This window comes from Rhipicephalus microplus, chromosome X (genome assembly GCF_043290135.1).
Source record: "Rhipicephalus microplus isolate Deutch F79 chromosome X, USDA_Rmic, whole genome shotgun sequence".
Lineage (NCBI taxonomy): Eukaryota > Metazoa > Arthropoda > Arachnida > Ixodida > Ixodidae > Rhipicephalus > Rhipicephalus microplus.
This window is the reverse complement of record NC_134710.1, coordinates 57,927,778-57,945,726: the sequence shown is the minus strand read 5'-3', so window position 1 is coordinate 57,945,726 and position 17,949 is coordinate 57,927,778. Positions and strand designations below refer to the sequence as shown.

Genomic DNA, 17,949 nt, shown 5'->3' with positions numbered 1-17,949 from the left:
ACCCAAGAGGAACTTGCATACCGAAAGACAGTGGCCGGATCCGCAGTGCTTCGTCATCAGGGGATCCAAGGCAGCCAAGTATTGCTCTCATCTAAGGTTTTCTAGAAGAAACGAATAAACAAACCGTTCCATCAGTGGCCCCGAAAGAGCTGCACAGAATTCGTACCACTGTTCTCGCCCTCCGGTAATTTGGCGTATCCCGTACTACTCAGTGCATCGATAGCTCTTTAAGATATGCCCGGAATACCAATAAAATCGTTCAATAAATTGACATCCGAGTGCTGCTGCCAGAGCTCTCTATCGCGAATTTCCAAAGCTTACCCAAAAGGAACTTGCATACCGAAAGACAGTGGCCGGATCCGCAGTGCTTCGTCATCAGGGGATCCAAGGCAGCCAAGTATTGGCCTCATCTAAGGTGTTCTAGAAGAAACGAATAAACAAACCATTCCATCAGTGGCCCCGAAAGAGCTGCACAAAATTCGTACCACTGTTCTCGCCCTGCGGTAAATTGGTGTCTCCCGTACTACTCAGTGCATCGATAGCACCTTAAGATACGCCCGGAATGCCAATAAAATCGTTCAATAAATTGACATCCGAGTGCTGCTGCCAGAGCTCTCTATCGCGAATTTTTAAAGCTTACCCAAAAGGAACTTGCATACCGAAAGACAGTGGCCGGATCCGCAGTGCTTCGTCATCAGGGGATCCAAGGCAGCCAAGTTTTGCTCTCATCTAAGGTTTTCTAGAAGAAACGAATAAACAAACCGTTACATCAGTGGCCCCGAAAGAGCTGCACAGAATTCGTACCACTGTTCTCGCCCTGCGGTGATTTGGCGTCTCCCGTACTACTCAGTGCATCGATAGCACCTTAAGATATGCCCGGAATGCCAATAAAATCGTTCAGTAAATTGACATCCGAGTGCTGCTGCCAGAGCTCTCTATCGCGAATTTCCAAAGCTTACCCAAGAGGAACTTGCACACCTAAAGACAGTGGCGGGATCCGCAGTGCTTCGTCATCAGGGGATCCAAGGCAGCCAAGTATTGCTATCATCTAAGGTTTTCTAGAAGAAACGAATAAACAAACCGTTCCATCAGTGGCCCCGAAAGAGCTGCACAAAATTCGTACCACTGTTCTCGCCCTGCGGTAATTTGGTGTCTCCCGTACTACTCATGTCATCGATAGCACCTTAAGATATGCCCGGAATGCCAATAAAATCGTTCAATAAATTGACATCCGAGTGCTGCTGCCAGAGCTCTCTATCGCGAATTTCCAAAGCTTACCCAAGAGGAACTTGCATACCGAAAGACAGTGGCCGGATACGCAGTGCTTCGTCATCAGGGGATCCAAGGCAGCCAAGTATTGCTCTCATCTAAGGTTTTCTAGAAGAAACGAATAAACAAACCGTTCCATCAGTGCCCGAAAGAGCTGCACAAAATTCGTACCACTGTTCTCGCCCTGCGGTAATTTGGTGTCTCCCGTACTACTCAGTGCATCGATAGCACCTTAAGATATGCCCGGAATGCCAATAAAATCGTTCAGTAAATTGACATCCGAGTGCTGCTGCCAGAGCTCTCTATCGCGAATTTCCAAAGCTTACCCAAGAGGAACTTGCATACCGAAAGACAGTGGCCGGATCCGCAGTGCTTCATCATCAGGGGATCCAAGGCAGCCAAGTATTGCTCTCATCTAAGGTTTTCTAGAAGAAACGAATAAACAAACCGTTCCATCAGTGGCCCCGAAAGAGCTGCACAGAATTCGTACCACTGTTCTCGCCCTGCGGTAATTTGGCGTATCCCGTACTACTCAGTGCATCGATAGCTCTTTAAGATATGCCCGGAATACCAATAAAATCGTTCAATAAATTGACATCCGAGTGCTGCTGCCAGAGCTCTCTATCGCGAATTTCCAAAGCTTACCCAAGAGGAACTTGCATACCGAAAGACAGTGGCCGGATACGCAGTGCTTCGTCATCAGGGGATCCAAGGCAGCCAAGTATTGCTCTCATCTAAGGTTTTCTCGAAGAAACGAATAAACAAACCGTTCCATCAGTGGCCCCGAAAGAGCTGCACAGAATTCGTACCACTGTTCTCGCCCTGCGGTAATTTGGTGTCTCCCGTACTACTCAGTGCATCGATAGCACCTTACGATGTGCCCGAGATGCCAATAAAATCGTTCAATTAATTGACATCCGAGTGCTGCTGCCAGAGCTCTCTATCGCGAATTTCCAAAGCTTACCCAAGAGGAACTTGCATACCGAAAGACAGTGGCCGGATCCGCAGTGCTTCGTCATCAAGGGATCCAAGGCAGCCAAGTATTGCTCTCATCTAAGGTTTTCTAGAAGAAACGAATAAACAAACCGTTCCATCAGTGGCCCCGAAAGAGCTGCACAGAATTCGTACCACTGTTCTCGCCCTGCGGTAATTTGGCGTATCCCGTACTACTCAGTGCATCGATAGCACCTTAAAATATGCCCGGAATGCCAATAAAATCGTTCAATAAATTGACATCCGAGTGCTGCTGCCAGAGCTCTCTATCGCGAATTTCCAAAGCTTACCCAAAAGGAATTTGCATACCGAAAGACAGTGGCCGGATCCGCAGTGCTTCGTCATCAGGGTATCCAAGGCAGCCAAGTATTGCTCTCATCTAAGGATTTCTAGAAGAAACGAATAAACAAACCTTTCCATCAGTGGCCCCGAAAGAGCTGCACAAAATTTGTGCCACTGTTCTCGCCCTGCGGTAATTTGGTGTCTCCCGTACTACTCAATGCATCGATAGCACCTTAAGATATGCCCGGAATGCCAATAAAATCGTTCAATAAATTGACATCCAAGTGCTGCTGCCAGAGCACTCTATCGCGAATTTCCAAAGCTTACCCAAGAGGAACTTGCATACCGAAAGACAGTGGCCGGATCCGCAGTGCTTCGTCATCAGGGGATCCAAGGCAGCCAAGTATTGCTCTCATCTAAGGTTTTCTAGAAGAAACGAATAAACAAACCGTTCCATCAGTGGCCCCGAAAGAGCTGCACAGAATTCGTACCACTGTTCTCGCCCTGCGGTAATTTGGCGTCTCTCGTACTACTCAGTGCATCGATAGCAGCTTAAAATATGCCCGGAATGCCAATAAAATCGTTCAATAAATTGACATCCGAGTGCTGCTGCCAGAGCTCTCTATCGCGAATTTCCAAAGCTTACCCAAAAGGAATTTGCATACCGAAAGACAGTGGCCGGATCCGCAGTGCTTCGTCATCAGGGTATCCAAGGCAGCCAAGTATTGCTCTCATCTAAGGATTTCTAGAAGAAACGAATAAACAAACCGTTCCATCAGTGGCCCCGAAAGAGCTGCACAGAATTCGTACCACTGTTCTCGCCCTGCGGTAATTTGGCGTCTCCCGTACTACTCAGTGCATCGATAGCACCTTAAGATATGCCCGGAATGCCAATAAAATCGTTCAGTAAATTGACATCCGAGTGCTGCTGCCAGAGCTCTCTATCGCGAATTTCCAAAGCTTACCCAAGAGGAACTTTCATACCGAAAGACAGTGGCCGGATCCGCAGTGCTTCGTCATCAGGGGATCCAAGGCAGCCAAGTATTGCTCTCATCTAAGGTTTTCTAGAAGAAACGAATAAACAAACCGTTCCATCAGTGGCCCCGAAAGAGCTGCACAGAATTCGTACCACTGTTCTCGCCCTGCGGTAATTTGGCGTCTCCCGTACTACTCAGTGCATCGATAGCTCTTTAAGATATGCCCGGAATACCAATAAAATCGTTCAATAAATTGACATCCGAGTGCTGCTGCCAGAGCTCTCTATCGCGAATTTCCAAAGCTTACCCAAAAGGAACTTGCATACCGAAAGACAGTGGCCGGATCCGCAGTGCTTCGTCATCAGGGGATCCAAGGCAGCCAAGTATTGGCCTCATCTGAGGTGTTCTAGAAGAAACGAATAAACAAACCTTTCCATCAGTGGCCCCGAAAGAGCTGCACAAAATTCGTACCACTGTTCTCGCCCTGCGGTAATTTGGCGTCTCCCGTACTACTCAGTGCATCGATAGCACCTTAAGATATGCCCGGAATGCCAATAAAATCGTTCAGTAAATTGACATCCGAGTGCTGCTGCCAGAGCTCTCTATCGCGAATTTCCAAAGCTTACCCAAGAGGAACTTGCATACCGAAAGACAGTGGCCGGATCCGCAGTGCTTCGTCATCAGGGGATCCAAGGCAGCCAAGTATTGCTCTCATCTAAGGATTTCTAGAAGAAACGAATAAACAAACCGTTCCATCAGTGGCCCCGAAAGAGCTGCACAAAATTCGTACCACTGTTTTCTCCCTGCGGTAATTTGGTGTCTCCCGTACTACTCAGTGCATCGATAGCACCTTAAGATATGCCCGGAATGCCAATAAAATCGTTCAATAAATTGACATCCGAGTGCTGCTGCCAGAGCTCTCTATCGCGAATTTTTAAAGCTTACCCAAAAGGAACTTGCATACCGAAAGACAGTGGCCGGATCCGCAGTGCTTCGTCATCAGGGGATCCAAGGCAGCCAAGTATTGCTCTCATCTAAGGTTTTCTAGAAGAAACGAATAAACAAACCGTTCCATCAGTGGCCCCGAAAGAGCTGCACAGAATTCGTACCACTGTTCTCGCCCTGCGGTAATTTGGCGTCTCCCGTACTACTCAGTGCATCGATAGCACCTTAAGATATGCCCGGAATGCCAATAAAATCGTTCAGTAAATTGACATCCGAGTGCTGCTGCCAGAGCTCTCTATCGCGAATTTCCAAAGCTTACCCAAGAGGAACTTGCATACCGAAAGACAGTGGCGGGATCCGCAGTGCTTCGTCATCAGGGGATACAAGGCAGCCAAGTATTGCTATCATCTAAGGTTTTCTAGAAGAAACGAATAAACAAACCGTTCCATCAGTGGCCCCGAAAGAGCTGCACAAAATTCGTACCACTGTTCTCGCCCTGCGGTAACTTGGTGTCTCCCGTACTACTCAGTGCATCGATAGCACCTTAAGATATGCCCGGAATGCCAATAAAATCGTTCAATAAATTGACATCCGAGTGCTGCTGCCAGAGCTCTCTATCGCGAATTTCCAAAGCTTACCCAAGAGGAACTTGCATACCGAAAGACAGTGGCCGGATACGCAGTGCTTCGTCATCAGGGGATCCAAGGCAGCCAAGTATTGCTCTCATCTAAGGTTTTCTAGAAGAAACGAATAAACAAATCGTTCCATCAGTGGCCCGAAAGAGCTGCACAAAATTCGTACCACTGTTCTCGCCCTGCGGTAATTTGGTGTCTCCCGTACTACTCAGTGCATCGATAGCACCTTAAGATATGCCCGGAATGCCAATAAAATCGTTCAGTAAATTGACATCCGAGTGCTGCTGCCAGAGCTCTCTATCGCGAATTTCCAAAGCTTACCCAAGAGGAACTTGCATACCGAAAGACAGTGGCCGGATCCGCAGTGCTTCATCATCAGGGGATCCAAGGCAGCCAAGTATTGCTCTCATCTAAGGTTTTCTAAAAGAAACGAATAAACAAACCGTTCCATCAGTGGCCCCGAAAGAGCTGCACAAAATTCGTACCACTGTTCTCGCCCTGCGGTAATTTGGTGTCTCCCGTACTACTCAGTGCATCGATAGCACCTTACGATGTGCCCGGAATGCCAATAAAATCGTTCAATAAATTGACATCCGAGTGCTGCATCCAGAGCTCTCTATCGCGAATTTCCAAAGCTTACCCAAGAGGAACTTGCATACCGAAAGACAGTGGCCGGATACGCAGTGCTTCGTCATCAGGGGATCCAAGGCAGCCAAGTATTGCTCTCATCTAAGGTTTTCTAGAAGAAACGAATAAACAAACCGTTCCATCAGTGGCCCCGAAAGAGCTGCACAGAATTCGTACCACTGTTCTCGCCCTGCGGTAATTTGGTGTCTCCCGTACTACTCAGTGCATCGATAGCACCTTACGATGTGCCCGGAATGCCAATAAAATCGTTCAATAAATTGACATCCGAGTGCTGCTGCCAGAGCTCTCTATCGCGAATTTCCAAAGCTTACCCAAGAGGAACTTGCATACCGAAAGACAGTGGCCGGATCCGCAGTGCTTCGTCATCAGGGGATCCAAGGCAGCCAAGTATTGCTCTCATCTAAGGTTTTCTAGAAGAAACGAATAAACAAACCGTTCCATCAGTGGCCCCGAAAGAGCTGCACAGAATTCGTACCACTGTTCTCGCCCTGCGGTAATTTGGCGTATCCCGTACTACTCAGTGCATCGATAGCACCTTAAAATATGCCCGGAATGCCAATAAAATCGTTCAATAAATTGACATCCGAGTGCTGCTGCCAGAGCTCTCTATCGCGAATTTCCAAAGCTTACCCAAAAGGAATTTGCATACCGAAAGACAGTGGCCGGATCCGCAGTGCTTCGTCATCAGGGGATCCAAGGCAGCCAAGTATTGCTCTCATCTAAGGTTTTCTAGAAGAAACGAATAAACAAACCGTTCCATCAGTGGCCCCGAAAGAGCTGCACAAAATTCGTACCACTGTTCTCGCCCTGCGGTAATTTGGCGTATCCCGTACTACTCAGTGCATCGATAGCACCTTAAGATATGCCCGGAATGCCAATAAAATCGTTCAGTATATTGACATCCGAGTGCTGCTGCCAGAGCTCTCTATCGCGAATTTCCAAAGCTTACCCAAGAGGAACTTGCATACCGAAAGACATTGGCCGGATCCGCAGTGCTTCGTCATCAGGGGATCCAAGGCAGCCAAGTATTGCTCTCATCTAAGGTTTTCTAGAAGAAACGAATAAACAAACCGTTCCATCAGTGGCCCCGAAAGAGCTGCACAGAATTCGTACCACTGTTCTCGCCCTGCGGTAATTTGGCGTCTCCCGTACTACTCAGTGCATCGATAGCACCTTAAGATATGCCCGGAATGCCAATAAAATCGTTCAGTAAATTGACATCCGAGTGCTGCTGCCAGAGCTCTCTATCGCGAATTTCCAAAGCTTACCCAAGAGGAACTTGCATACCGAAAGACAGTGGCCGGATCCGCAGTGCTTCGTCATCAGGGGATCCAAGGTAGCCAAGTATTGCTCTCATCTAAGGTTTTCTAGAAGAAACGAATAAACAAACCGTTCCATCAGTGGCCCCGAAAGAGCTGCACAAAATTCGTACCACTGTTCTCGCCCTGCGGTAATTTGGTGTCTCCCGTACTACTCAGTGCATCGATAGCACCTTAAGATAAGCCCGGAATGCCAATAAAATCGTTCAATAAATTGACATCCGAGTGCTGCTGCCAGAGCTCTCTATCGCGAATTTCCAAAGCTTACCCAAGAGGAACTTGCATACCGAAAGACAGTGGCCGGATCCGCAGTGCTTCGTCATCAGGGGATCCAAGGCAGCCAAGTATTGCTCTCATGTAAGGTTTTCTAGAAGAAACGAATAAACAAACCGTTCCATCAGTGGCCCGAAAGAGCTGCACAAAATTCGTACCACTGTTCTCGCCCTGCGGTAATTTGGTGTCTCCCGTACTACTCAGTGCATCGATAGCACCTTAAGATATGCCCGGAATGCCAATAAAATCATTCAGTAAATTGACATCCGAGTGCTGCTGCCAGAGCTCTCTATCGCGAATGTCCAAAGCTTACCCAAGAGGAACTTGCATACCGAAAGACAGTGGCCGGATCCGCAGTGCTTCGTCATCAGGGGATCCAAGGCAGCCAAGTATTGCTCTCATCTAAGGTTTTCTAGAAGAAACGAATAAACAAACCGTTCCATCAGTGGCCCCGAAAGAGCTGCACAGAATTCGTACCACTGTTCTCGCCCTGCGGTAATTTGGCGTATCCCGTACTACTCAGTGCATCGATAGCTCTTTAAGATATGCCCGGAATACCAATAAAATCGTTCAATAAATTGACATCCGAGTGCTGCTGCCAGAGCTCTCTATCGCGAATTTCCAAAGCTTACCCAAAAGGAACTTGCATACCGAAAGACAGTGGCCGGATCCGCAGTGCTTCGTCATCAGGGGATCCAAGGCAGCCAAGTATTGGCCTCATCTAAGGTGTTCTAGAAGAAACGAATAAACAAACCATTCCATCAGTGGCCCCGAAAGAGCTGCACAAAATTCGTACCACTGTTCTCGCCCTGCGGTAAATTGGTGTCTCCCGTACTACTCAGTGCATCGATAGCACCTTAAGATACGCCCGGAATGCCAATAAAATCGTTCAATAAATTGACATCCGAGTGCTGCTGCCAGAGCTCTCTATCGCGAATTTTTAAAGCTTACCCAAAAGGAACTTGCATACCGAAAGACAGTGGCCGGATCCGCAGTGCTTCGTCATCAGGGGATCCAAGGCAGCCAAGTTTTCCTCTCATCTAAGGTTTTCTAGAAGAAACGAATAAACAAACCGTTACATCAGTGGCCCCGAAAGAGCTGCACAGAATTCGTACCACTGTTCTCGCCCTGCGGTAATTTGGCGTCTCCCGTACTACTCAGTGCATCGATAGCACCTTAAGATATGCCCGGAATGCCAATAAAATCGTTCAGTAAATTGACATCCGAGTGCTGCTGCCAGAGCTCTCTATCGCGAATTTCCAAAGCTTACCCAAGAGGAACTTGCACACCGAAAGACAGTGGCGGGATCCGCAGTGCTTCGTCATCAGGGGATCCAAGGCAGCCAAGTATTGCTATCATCTAAGGTTTTCTAGAAGAAACGAATAAACAAACCGTTCCATCAGTGGCCCCGAAAGAGCTGCACAAAATTCGTACCACTGTTCTCGCCCTGCGGTAATTTGGTGTCTCCCGTACTACTCAGTGCATCGATAGCACCTTAAGATATGCCCGGAATGCCAATAAAATCGTTCAATAAATTGACATCCGAGTGCTGCTGCCAGAGCTCTCTATCGCGAATTTCCAAAGCTTACCCAAGAGGAACTTGCATACCGAAAGACAGTGGCCGGATACGCAGTGCTTCGTCATCAGGGGATCCAAGGCAGCCAAGTATTGCTCTCATCTAAGGTTTTCTAGAAGAAACGAATAAACAAACCGTTCCATCAGTGGCCCGAAAGAGCTGCACAAAATTCGTACCACTGTTCTCGCCCTGCGGTAATTTGGTGTCTCCCGTACTACTCAGTGCATCGATAGCCCCTTAAGATATGCCCGGAATGCCAATAAAATCGTTGAGTAAATTGACATCCGAGTGCTGCTGCCAGAGCTCTCTATCGCGAATTTCCAAAGCTTACCCAAGAGGAACTTGCATACCGAAAGACAGTGGCCGGATCCGCAGTGCTTCATCATCAGGGGATCCAAGGCAGCCAAGTATTGCTCTCATCTAAGGTTTTCTAGAAGAAACGAATAAACAAACCGTTCCATCAGTGGCCCCGAAAGAGCTGCACAAAATTCGTACCACTGTTCTCGCCCTGCGGTAATTTGGTGTCACCCGTACTACTCAGTGCATCGATAGCACCTTACGATGTGCCCGGAATGCCAATAAAATCGTTCAATAAATTGACATCCGAGTGCTGCTGCCAGAGCTCTCTATCGCGAATTTCCAAAGCTTACCCAAGAGGAACTTGCATACCGAAAGACAGTGGCCGGATACGCAGTGCTTCGTCATCAGGGGATCCAAGGCAGCCAAGTATTGCTCTCATCTAAGGTTTTCTAGAAGAAACGAATAAACAAACCGTTCCATCAGTGGCCCCGAAAGAGCTGCACAGAATTCGTACCACTGTTCTCGCCCTGCCGTAATTTGGTGTCTCCCGTACTACTCAGTGCATCGATAGCACCTTACGATGTGCCCGGAATGCCAATAAAATCGTTCAATAAATTGACATCCGAGTGCTGCTGCCAGAGCTCTCTATCGCGAATTTCCAAAGCTTACCCAAGAGGAACTTGCATACCGAAAGACAGTGGCCGGATCCGCAGTGCTTCGTCATCAGGGGATCCAAGGCAGCCAAGTATTGCTCTCATCTAAGGTTTTCTAGAAGAAACGAATAAACAAACCGTTCCATCAGTGGCCCCGAAAGAGCTGCACAGAATTCGTACCACTGTTCTCGCCCTGCGGTAATTTGGCGTATCCCGTACTACTCAGTGCATCGATAGCACCTTAAAATATGCCCGGAATGCCAATAAAATCGTTCAATAAATTGACATCCGAGTGCTGCTGCCAGAGCTCTCTATCGCGAATTTCCAAAGCTTACCCAAAAGGAATTTGCATACCGAAAGACAGTGGCCGGATCCGCAGTGCTTCGTCATCAGGGTATCCAAGGCAGCCAAGTATTGCTCTCCTCTAAGGATTTCTAGAAGAAACGAATAAACAAACCTTTCCATCAGTGGCCCCGAAAGAGCTGCACAAAATTCGTACCACTGTTCTCGCCCTGCGGTAATTTGGTGTCTCCCGTACTACTCAATGCATCGATAGCACCTTAAGATATGCCCGGAATGCCAATAAAATCGTTCAATAAATTGACATCCAAGTGCTGCTGCCAGAGCTCTCTATCGCGAATTTCCAAAGCTTACCCAAGAGGAACTTGCATACCGAAAGACAGTGGCCGGACCCGCAGTGCTTCGTCATCAGGGGATCCAAGGCAGCCAAGTATTGCTCTCATCTAAGGTTTTCTAGAAGAAACGAATAAACAAACCGTTCCATCAGTGGCCCCGAAAGAGCTGCACAGAATTCGTGCCACTGTTCTCGCCCTGCGGTAATTTGGCGTCTCCCGTACTACTCAGTGCATCGATAGCACCTTAAAATATGCCCGGAATGCCAATAAAATCGTTCAATAAATTGACATCCGAGTGCTGCTGCCAGAGCTCTCTATCGCGAATTTCCAAAGCTTACCCAAAAGGAATTTGCATACCGAAAGACAGTGGCCGGATCCGCAGTGCTTCGTCATCAGGGTATCCAAGGCAGCCAAGTATTGCTCTCATCTAAGGATTTCTAGAAGAAACGAATAAACAAACATTCCATCAGTGGCCCCGAAAGAGCTGCACAGAATTCGTACCACTGTTCTCGCCCTGCGGTAATTTGGCGTCTCCCGTACTACTCAGTGCATCGATAGCACCTTAAGATATGCCCGGAATGCCAATAAAATCGTTCAGTAAATTGACATCCGAGTGCTGCTGCCAGAGCTCTCTATCGCGAATTTCCAAAGCTTACCCAAGAGGAACTTGCATACCGAAAGACAGTGGCCGGATCCGCAGTGCTTCGTCATCAGGGGATCCAAGGCAGCCAAGTATTGCTCTCATCTAAGGTTTTCTAGAAGAAACGAATAAACAAACCGTTCCATCAGTGGCCCCGAAAGAGCTGCACAGAATTCGTACTACTGTTCTCGCCCTGCGGTAATTTGGCGTCTCCCGTACTACTCAGTGCATCGATAGCTCTTTAAGATATGCCCGGAATACCAATAAAATCGTTCAATAAATTGACATCCAAGTGCTGCTGCCAGAGCTCTCTATCGCGAATTTCCAAAGCTTACCCAAAAGGAACTTGCATACCGAAAGACAGTGGCCGGATCCGCAGTGCTTCGTCATCACGGGATCCAAGGCAGCCAAGTATTGGCCTCATCTGAGGTGTTCTAGAAGAAACGAATAAACAAACCTTTCCATCAGTGGCCCCGAAAGAGCTGCACAAAATTCGTACCACTGTTCTCGCCCTGCGGTAATTTGGTGTCTCCCGTACTACTCAATGCATCGATAGCACCTTAAGATATGCCCGGAATGCCAATAAAATCGTTCAATAAATTGACATCCAAGTGCTGCTGCCAGAGCTCTCTATCGCGAATTTCCAAAGCTTACCCAAGAGGAACTTGCATACCGAAAGACAGTGGCCGGATCCGCAGTGCTTCGTCATCAGGGGATCCAAGGCAGCCAAGTATTGCTCTCATCTAAGGTTTTCTAGAAGAAACGAATAAACAAACCGTTCCATCAGTGGCCCCGAAAGAGCTGCACAGAATTCGTACCACTGTTCTCGCCCTGCGGTAATTTGGCGTCTCCCGTACTACTCAGTGCATCGATAGCACCTTAAAATATGCCCGGAATGCCAATAAAATCGTTCAATAAATTGACATCCGAGTGCTGCTGCCAGAGCTCTCTATCGCGAATTTCCAAAGCTTACCCAAAAGGAATTTGCATACCGAAAGACAGTGGCCGGATCCGCAGTGCTTCGTCATCAGGGTATCCAAGGCAGCCAAGTATTGCTCTCATCTAAGGATTTCTAGAAGAAACGAATAAACAAACCGTTCCATCAGTGGCCCCGAAAGAGCTGCACAGAATTCGTACCACTGTTCTCGCCCTGCGGTAATTTGGCGTCTCCCGTACTACTCAGTGCATCGATAGCACCTTAAGATATGCCCGGAATGCCAATAAAATCGTTCAGTAAATTGACATCCGAGTGCTGCTGCCAGAGCTCTCTATCGCGAATTTCCAAAGCTTACCCAAGAGGAACTTGCATACCGAAAGACAGTGGCCGGATCCGCAGTGCTTCGTCATCAGGGGATCCAAGGCAGCCAAGTATTGCTCTCATCTAAGGATTTCTAGAAGCAACGAATAAACAAACCGTTCCATCAGTGGCCCCGAAAGAGCTGCACAAAATTCGTACCACTGTTCTCTCCCTGCGGTAATTTGGTGTCTCCCGTACTACTCAGTGCATCGATAGCACCTTAAGATATGCCCGGAATGCCAATAAAATCGTTCAATAAATTGACATCCGAGTGCTGCTGCCAGAGCTCTCTATCGCGAATTTTTAAAGCTTACCCAAAAGGAACTTGCATACCGAAAGACAGTGGCCGGATCCGCAGTGCTTCGTCATCAGTGGATCCAAGGCAGCCAAGTATTGGCCTCATCTGAGGTGTTCTAGAAGAAACGAATAAACAAACCTTTCCATCAGTGGCCCCGAAAGAGCTGCACAAAATTCGTACCACTGTTCTCGCCCTGCGGTAATTTGGTGTCTCCCGTACTACTCAATGCATCGATAGCACCTTAAGATATGCCCGGAATGCCAATAAAATCGTTCAATAAATTGACATCCAAGTGCTGCTGCCAGAGCTCTCTATCGCGAATTTCCAAAGCTTACCCAAGAGGAACTTGCATACCGAAAGACAGTGGCCGGATCCGCAGTGCTTCGTCATCAGGGGATCCAAGGCAGCCAAGTATTGCTCTCATCTAAGGTTTTCTAGAAGAAACGAATAAACAAACCGTTCCATCAGTGGCCCCGAAAGAGCTGCACAGAATTCGTACCACTGTTCTCGCCCTGCGGTAATTTGGCGTATCCCGTACTACTCAGTGCATCGATAGCACCTTAAAATATGCCCGGAATGCCAATAAAATCGTTCAATAAATTGACATCCGAGTGCTGCTGCCAGAGCTCTCTATCGCGAATTTCCAAAGCTTACCCAAAAGGAATTTGCATACCGAAAGACAGTGGCCGGATCCGCAGTGCTTCGTCATCAGGGGATCCAAGGCAGCCAAGTATTGGCCTCATCTAAGGTGTTCTAGAAGAAACGAATAAACAAACCATTCCATCAGTGGCCCCGAAAGAGCTGCACAAAATTCGTACCACTGTTCTCGCCCTGCGGTAAATTGGTGTCTCCCATACTACTCAGTGCATCGATAGCACCTTAAGATACGCCCGGAATGCCAATAAAATCGTTCAATAAATTGACATCCGAGTGCTGCTGCCAGAGCTCTCTATCGCGAATTTTTAAAGCTTACCCAAAAGGAACTTGCATACCGAAAGACAGTGGCCGGATCCGCAGTGCTTCGTCATCAGGGGATCCAAGGCAGCCAAGTTTTCCTCTCATCTAAGGTTTTCTAGAAGAAACGAATAAACAAACCGTTACATCAGTGGCCCCGAAAGAGCTGCACAGAATTCGTACCACTGTTCTCGCCCTGCGGTAATTTGGCGTCTCCCGTACTACTCAGTGCATCGATAGCACCTTAAGATATGCCCGGAATGCCAATAAAATCGTTCAGTAAATTGACATCCGAGTGCTGCTGCCAGAGCTCTCTATCGCGAATTTCCAAAGCTTACCCAAGAGGAACTTGCACACCGAAAGACAGTGGCGGGATCCGCAGTGCTTCGTCATCAGGGGATCCAAGGCAGCCAAGTATTGCTATCATCTAAGGTTTTCTAGAAGAAACGAATAAACAAACCGTTCCATCAGTGGCCCCGAAAGAGCTGCACAAAATTCGTACCACTGTTCTCGCCCTGCGGTAATTTGGTGTCTCCCGTACTACTCAGTGCATCGATAGCACCTTAAGATATGCCCGGAATGCCAATAAAATCGTTCAATAAATTGACATCCGAGTGCTGCTGCCAGAGCTCTCTATCGCGAATTTCCAAAGCTTACCCAAGAGGAACTTGCATACCGAAAGACAGTGGCCGTATACGCAGTGCTTCGTCATCAGGGGATCCAAGGCAGCCAAGTATTGCTCTCATCTAAGGTTTTCTAGAAGAAACGAATAAACAAACCGTTCCATCAGTGGCCCGAAAGAGCTGCACAAAATTCGTACCACTGTTCTCGCCCTGCGGTAATTTGGTGTCTCCCGTACTACTCAGTGCATCGATAGCCCCTTAAGATATGCCCGGAATGCCAATAAAATCGTTCAGTAAATTGACATCCGAGTGCTGCTGCCAGAGCTCTCTATCGCGAATTTCCAAAGCTTACCCAAGAGGAACTTGCATACCGAAAGACAGTGGCCGGATCCGCAGTGCTTCGTCATCAGGGGATCCAAGGCAGCCAAGTATTGCTCTCATCTAAGGTTTTCTAGAAGAAACGAATAAACAAACCGTTCCATCAGTGGCCCCGAAAGAGCTGCACAGAATTCGTACCACTGTTCTCGCCCTGCGGTAATTTGGCGTCTCCCGTACTACTCAGTGCATCGATAGCACCTTAAGATATGCCCGGAATGCCAATAAAATCGTTCAATAACTTGACATCCGAGTGCTGCTGCCAGAGCTCTCTATCGCGAATTTCCAAAGCTTACCCAAAAGGAACTTGCATACCGAAAGACAGTGGCCGGATCCGCAGTGCTTCGTCATCAGGGGATCCAAGGCAGCCAAGTATTGTTCTCATCTAAGCTTTTCTAGAAGAAACGAATAAACAAACCGTTCCATCAGTGGCCCCGAAAGAGCTGCACAGAATTCGTACCACTGTTCTCGCCTTGCGGTAATTTGGCGTCTCCCGTACTACTCAGTGCATCGATAGCACCTTAAGATATGCCCGGAATGCCAATAAAATCGTTCAGTAAATTGACATCCGAGTGCTGCTGCCAGAGCTCTCTATCGCGAATTTCCAAAGCTTACCCAAGAGGAACTTGCATACCGAAAGACTGTGGCCGGATCCGCAGTGCTTCGTCATCAGGGGATCCAAGGTAGCCAATTATTGCTCTCATCTAAGGTTTTCTAGAAGAAACGAATAAACAAACCGTTCCATCAGTGGCCCCGAAAGAGCTGCACAAAATTCGTACCACTGTTCTCGCCCTGCGGTAATTTGGTGTCTCCCGTACTACTCAGTGCATCGATAGCACCTTAGGATATGCCCGGAATGCCAATAAAATCGTTCAATAAATTGACATCCGAGTGCTGCTGCCAGAGCTCTCTATCGCGAATTTCCAATGCTTACCCAAGAGGAACTTGCATACCGAAAGACAGTAGCCGGATCCGCAGTGCTTCGTCATCAGGGGATCCAAGGCAGCCAAGTATTGCTCTCATCTAAGGTTTTCTAGAAGAAACGAAAAAACAAACCGTTCCATCAGTGGCCCCGAAAGAGCTGCACAGAATTCGTACCACTGTTCTCGCCCTGCGGTATTTTGGCGTCTCCCGTACTACTCAGTGCATCGATAGCACCTTAAGATATGCCCGGAATGCCAATAAAATCGTTCAGTAAATTGACATCCGAGTGCTGCTGCCAGAGCTCTCTATCGCGAATTTCCAAAGCTTACCCAGGAGGAACTTGCATACCGAAAGACAGTGGCCGGATCCACAGTGCTTCGTCATCAGGGGATCCAAGGCAGCCAAGTATTGCTCTCATCTAAGGCTTCCTAGAAGAAACGAATAAACAAACCGTTCCATCAGTGGCCCGAAAGAGCTGCACAAAACTCGTACCACTGTTCTCGCCCTGCGGTAATTTGGCGTATCCGGTACTACTCAGTGCATCGATAGCTCTTTAAGATATGCCCGGAATACCAATAAAATCGTTCAATAAATTGACATCCGAGTGCTGCTGCCAGAGCTCTCTATCGCGAATTTCCAAAGCTTACCCAAAAGGAACTTGCATACCGAAAGACAGTGGCCGGATCCGCAGTGCTTCGTCATCAGGGGATCCAAGGCAGCCAAGTATTGGCCTCATCTAAGGTTTTCTAGAAGAAACGAATAAACAAACCGTCCCATCAGTGGCCCCGAAAGAGCTGCACAAAATTCGTACCACTGTTCTCGCCCTGCGGTAATTTGGCGTCTCCCGTACTACTCAGTGCATCGATAGCACCTTACGATGTGCCCGGAATGCCAATAAAATCGTTCAATAAATTGACATCCGAGTGCTGCTGCCAGAGCTCTCTATCGCGAATTTTCAAAGCTTACCCAAGAGGAACTTGCATACCGAAAGACAGTGGCCGGATCCGCAGTGCTTCGTCATCAGGGGATCCAAGGCAGCCAAGTATTGCTCTCATCTAAGGTTTTCTAGAAGAAACGAATAAACAAACCGTTCCATCAGTGGCCCCGAAAGAGCTGCACAAAATTCGTACCACTGTTCTCGCCCTGCGGTAATTTGGCGTATCCCGTACTACTCAGTGCATCGATAGCACCTTAAGATATGCCCGGAATGCCAATAAAATCGTTCAGTATATTGACATCCGAGTGCTGCTGCCAGAGCTCTCTATCGCGAATTTCCAAAGCTTACCCAAGAGGAACTTGCATACCGAAAGGCAGTGGCCGGATCCGCAGTGCTTCGTCATCAGGGGATCCAAGGCAGCCAAGTTTTCCTCTCATCTAAGGTTTTCTAGAAGAAACGAATAAACAAACCGTTACATCAGTGGCCCCGAAAGAGCTGCACAGAATTCGTACCACTGTTCTCGCCCTGCGGTAATTTGGCGTCTCCCGTACTACTCAGTGCATCGATAGCACCTTAAGATATGCCCGGAATGCATATAAAATCGTTCAGTAAATTGACATCCGAGTGCTGCTGCCAGAGCTCTCTATCGCGAATTTCGAAAGCTTACCCAAGAGGAACTTGCACACCGAAAGACAGTGGCGGGATCCGCAGTGCTTCGTCATCAGGGGATCCAAGGCAGCCAAGTATTGCTATCATCTAAGGTTTTCTAGAAGAAACGAATAAACAAACCGTTCCATCAGTGGCCCCGAAAGAGCTGCACAAAATTCGTACCACTGTTCTCGCCCTGCGGTAATTTGGTGTCTCCCGTACTACTCAGTGCATCGATAGCACCTTAAGATATGCCCGGAATGCCAATAAAATCGTTCAATAAATTGACATCCGAGTGCTGCTGCCAGAGCTCTCTATCGCGAATTTCCAAAGCTTACCCAAGAGGAACTTGCATACCGAAAGACAGTGGCCGTATACGCAGTGCTTCGTCATCAGGGGATCCAAGGCAGCCAAGTATTGCTCTCATCTAAGGTTTTCTAGAAGAAACGAATAAACAAACCGTTCCATCAGTGGCCCGAAAGAGCTGCACAAAATTCGTACCACTGTTCTCGCCCTGCGGTAATTTGGTGTCTCCCGTACTACTCAGTGCATCGATAGCCCCTTAAGATATGCCCGGAATGCCAATAAAATCGTTCAGTAAATTGACATCCGAGTGCTGCTGCCAGAGCTCTCTATCGCGAATTTCCAAAGCTTACCCAAGAGGAACTTGCATACCGAAAGACAGTGGCCGGATCCGCAGTGCTTCGTCATCAGGGGATCCAAGGCAGCCAAGTATTGCTCTCATCTA

The 17,949-nt window shown here is 47.9% G+C and overlaps 1 protein-coding gene and 5 long non-coding RNA genes across 15 annotated transcripts in view; 1 reads left to right on the top strand and 5 right to left on the bottom strand.

Moving 5' to 3' along the window:
- Window positions 1–17,949, top strand: part of LOC142775397 (uncharacterized) — a 123,174-nt gene that overhangs the window by 61,885 nt on the left and 43,340 nt on the right. The window lies entirely within an intron of this gene.
- Window positions 105–3,361, bottom strand: LOC142775393 (uncharacterized). 5 transcript variants are annotated; one of them, XR_012886754.1, is made up of 7 exons: window positions 3,210–3,361; window positions 2,572–2,651; window positions 2,253–2,332; window positions 1,615–1,694; window positions 1,298–1,377; window positions 960–1,058; window positions 105–739 (listed from the first exon to the last, which is right to left on the bottom strand). It is a non-coding gene; the product is annotated as an uncharacterized LOC142775393 (long non-coding RNA). The 5 variants fall into 5 exon arrangements; XR_012886753.1 differs by lacking the exon at window positions 3,210–3,361 and having other exon boundaries at window positions 2,572–2,903; XR_012886752.1 differs by lacking the exons at window positions 2,253–2,332; window positions 2,572–2,651; window positions 3,210–3,361 and adding an exon at window positions 1,934–2,246 and having other exon boundaries at window positions 105–420; window positions 660–739.
- Window positions 4,745–11,018, bottom strand: LOC142775392 (uncharacterized). 5 transcript variants are annotated; one of them, XR_012886748.1, is made up of 12 exons: window positions 10,544–11,018; window positions 9,587–10,304; window positions 9,268–9,347; window positions 8,950–9,029; window positions 8,612–8,710; window positions 8,312–8,391; window positions 7,356–8,072; window positions 7,037–7,116; window positions 5,761–6,797; window positions 5,442–5,521; window positions 5,124–5,203; window positions 4,745–4,884 (listed from the first exon to the last, which is right to left on the bottom strand). It is a non-coding gene; the product is annotated as an uncharacterized LOC142775392 (long non-coding RNA). The 5 variants fall into 5 exon arrangements; XR_012886747.1 differs by having other exon boundaries at window positions 7,356–8,391; window positions 10,544–10,623; window positions 10,863–11,018; XR_012886750.1 differs by having other exon boundaries at window positions 7,356–8,391; window positions 9,568–10,304.
- Window positions 12,411–14,677, bottom strand: LOC142776855 (uncharacterized). 2 transcript variants are annotated; one of them, XR_012887849.1, is made up of 3 exons: window positions 14,371–14,677; window positions 14,033–14,131; window positions 12,411–13,812 (listed from the first exon to the last, which is right to left on the bottom strand). It is a non-coding gene; the product is annotated as an uncharacterized LOC142776855 (long non-coding RNA). The 2 variants fall into 2 exon arrangements; XR_012887850.1 differs by lacking the exon at window positions 14,371–14,677 and having other exon boundaries at window positions 12,411–13,493; window positions 13,733–13,812; window positions 14,033–14,180.
- On the bottom strand, window positions 14,847–16,600 carry LOC142776854 (uncharacterized). Its single transcript, XR_012887848.1, has 5 exons — window positions 16,283–16,600; window positions 15,965–16,044; window positions 15,646–15,725; window positions 15,327–15,406; window positions 14,847–15,087 (listed from the first exon to the last, which is right to left on the bottom strand). It is a non-coding gene; the product is annotated as an uncharacterized LOC142776854 (long non-coding RNA).
- On the bottom strand, window positions 16,728–17,865 carry LOC142776853 (uncharacterized). The gene is made up of 3 exons (XR_012887847.1): window positions 17,559–17,865; window positions 17,221–17,319; window positions 16,728–17,000 (listed from the first exon to the last, which is right to left on the bottom strand). It is a non-coding gene; the product is annotated as an uncharacterized LOC142776853 (long non-coding RNA).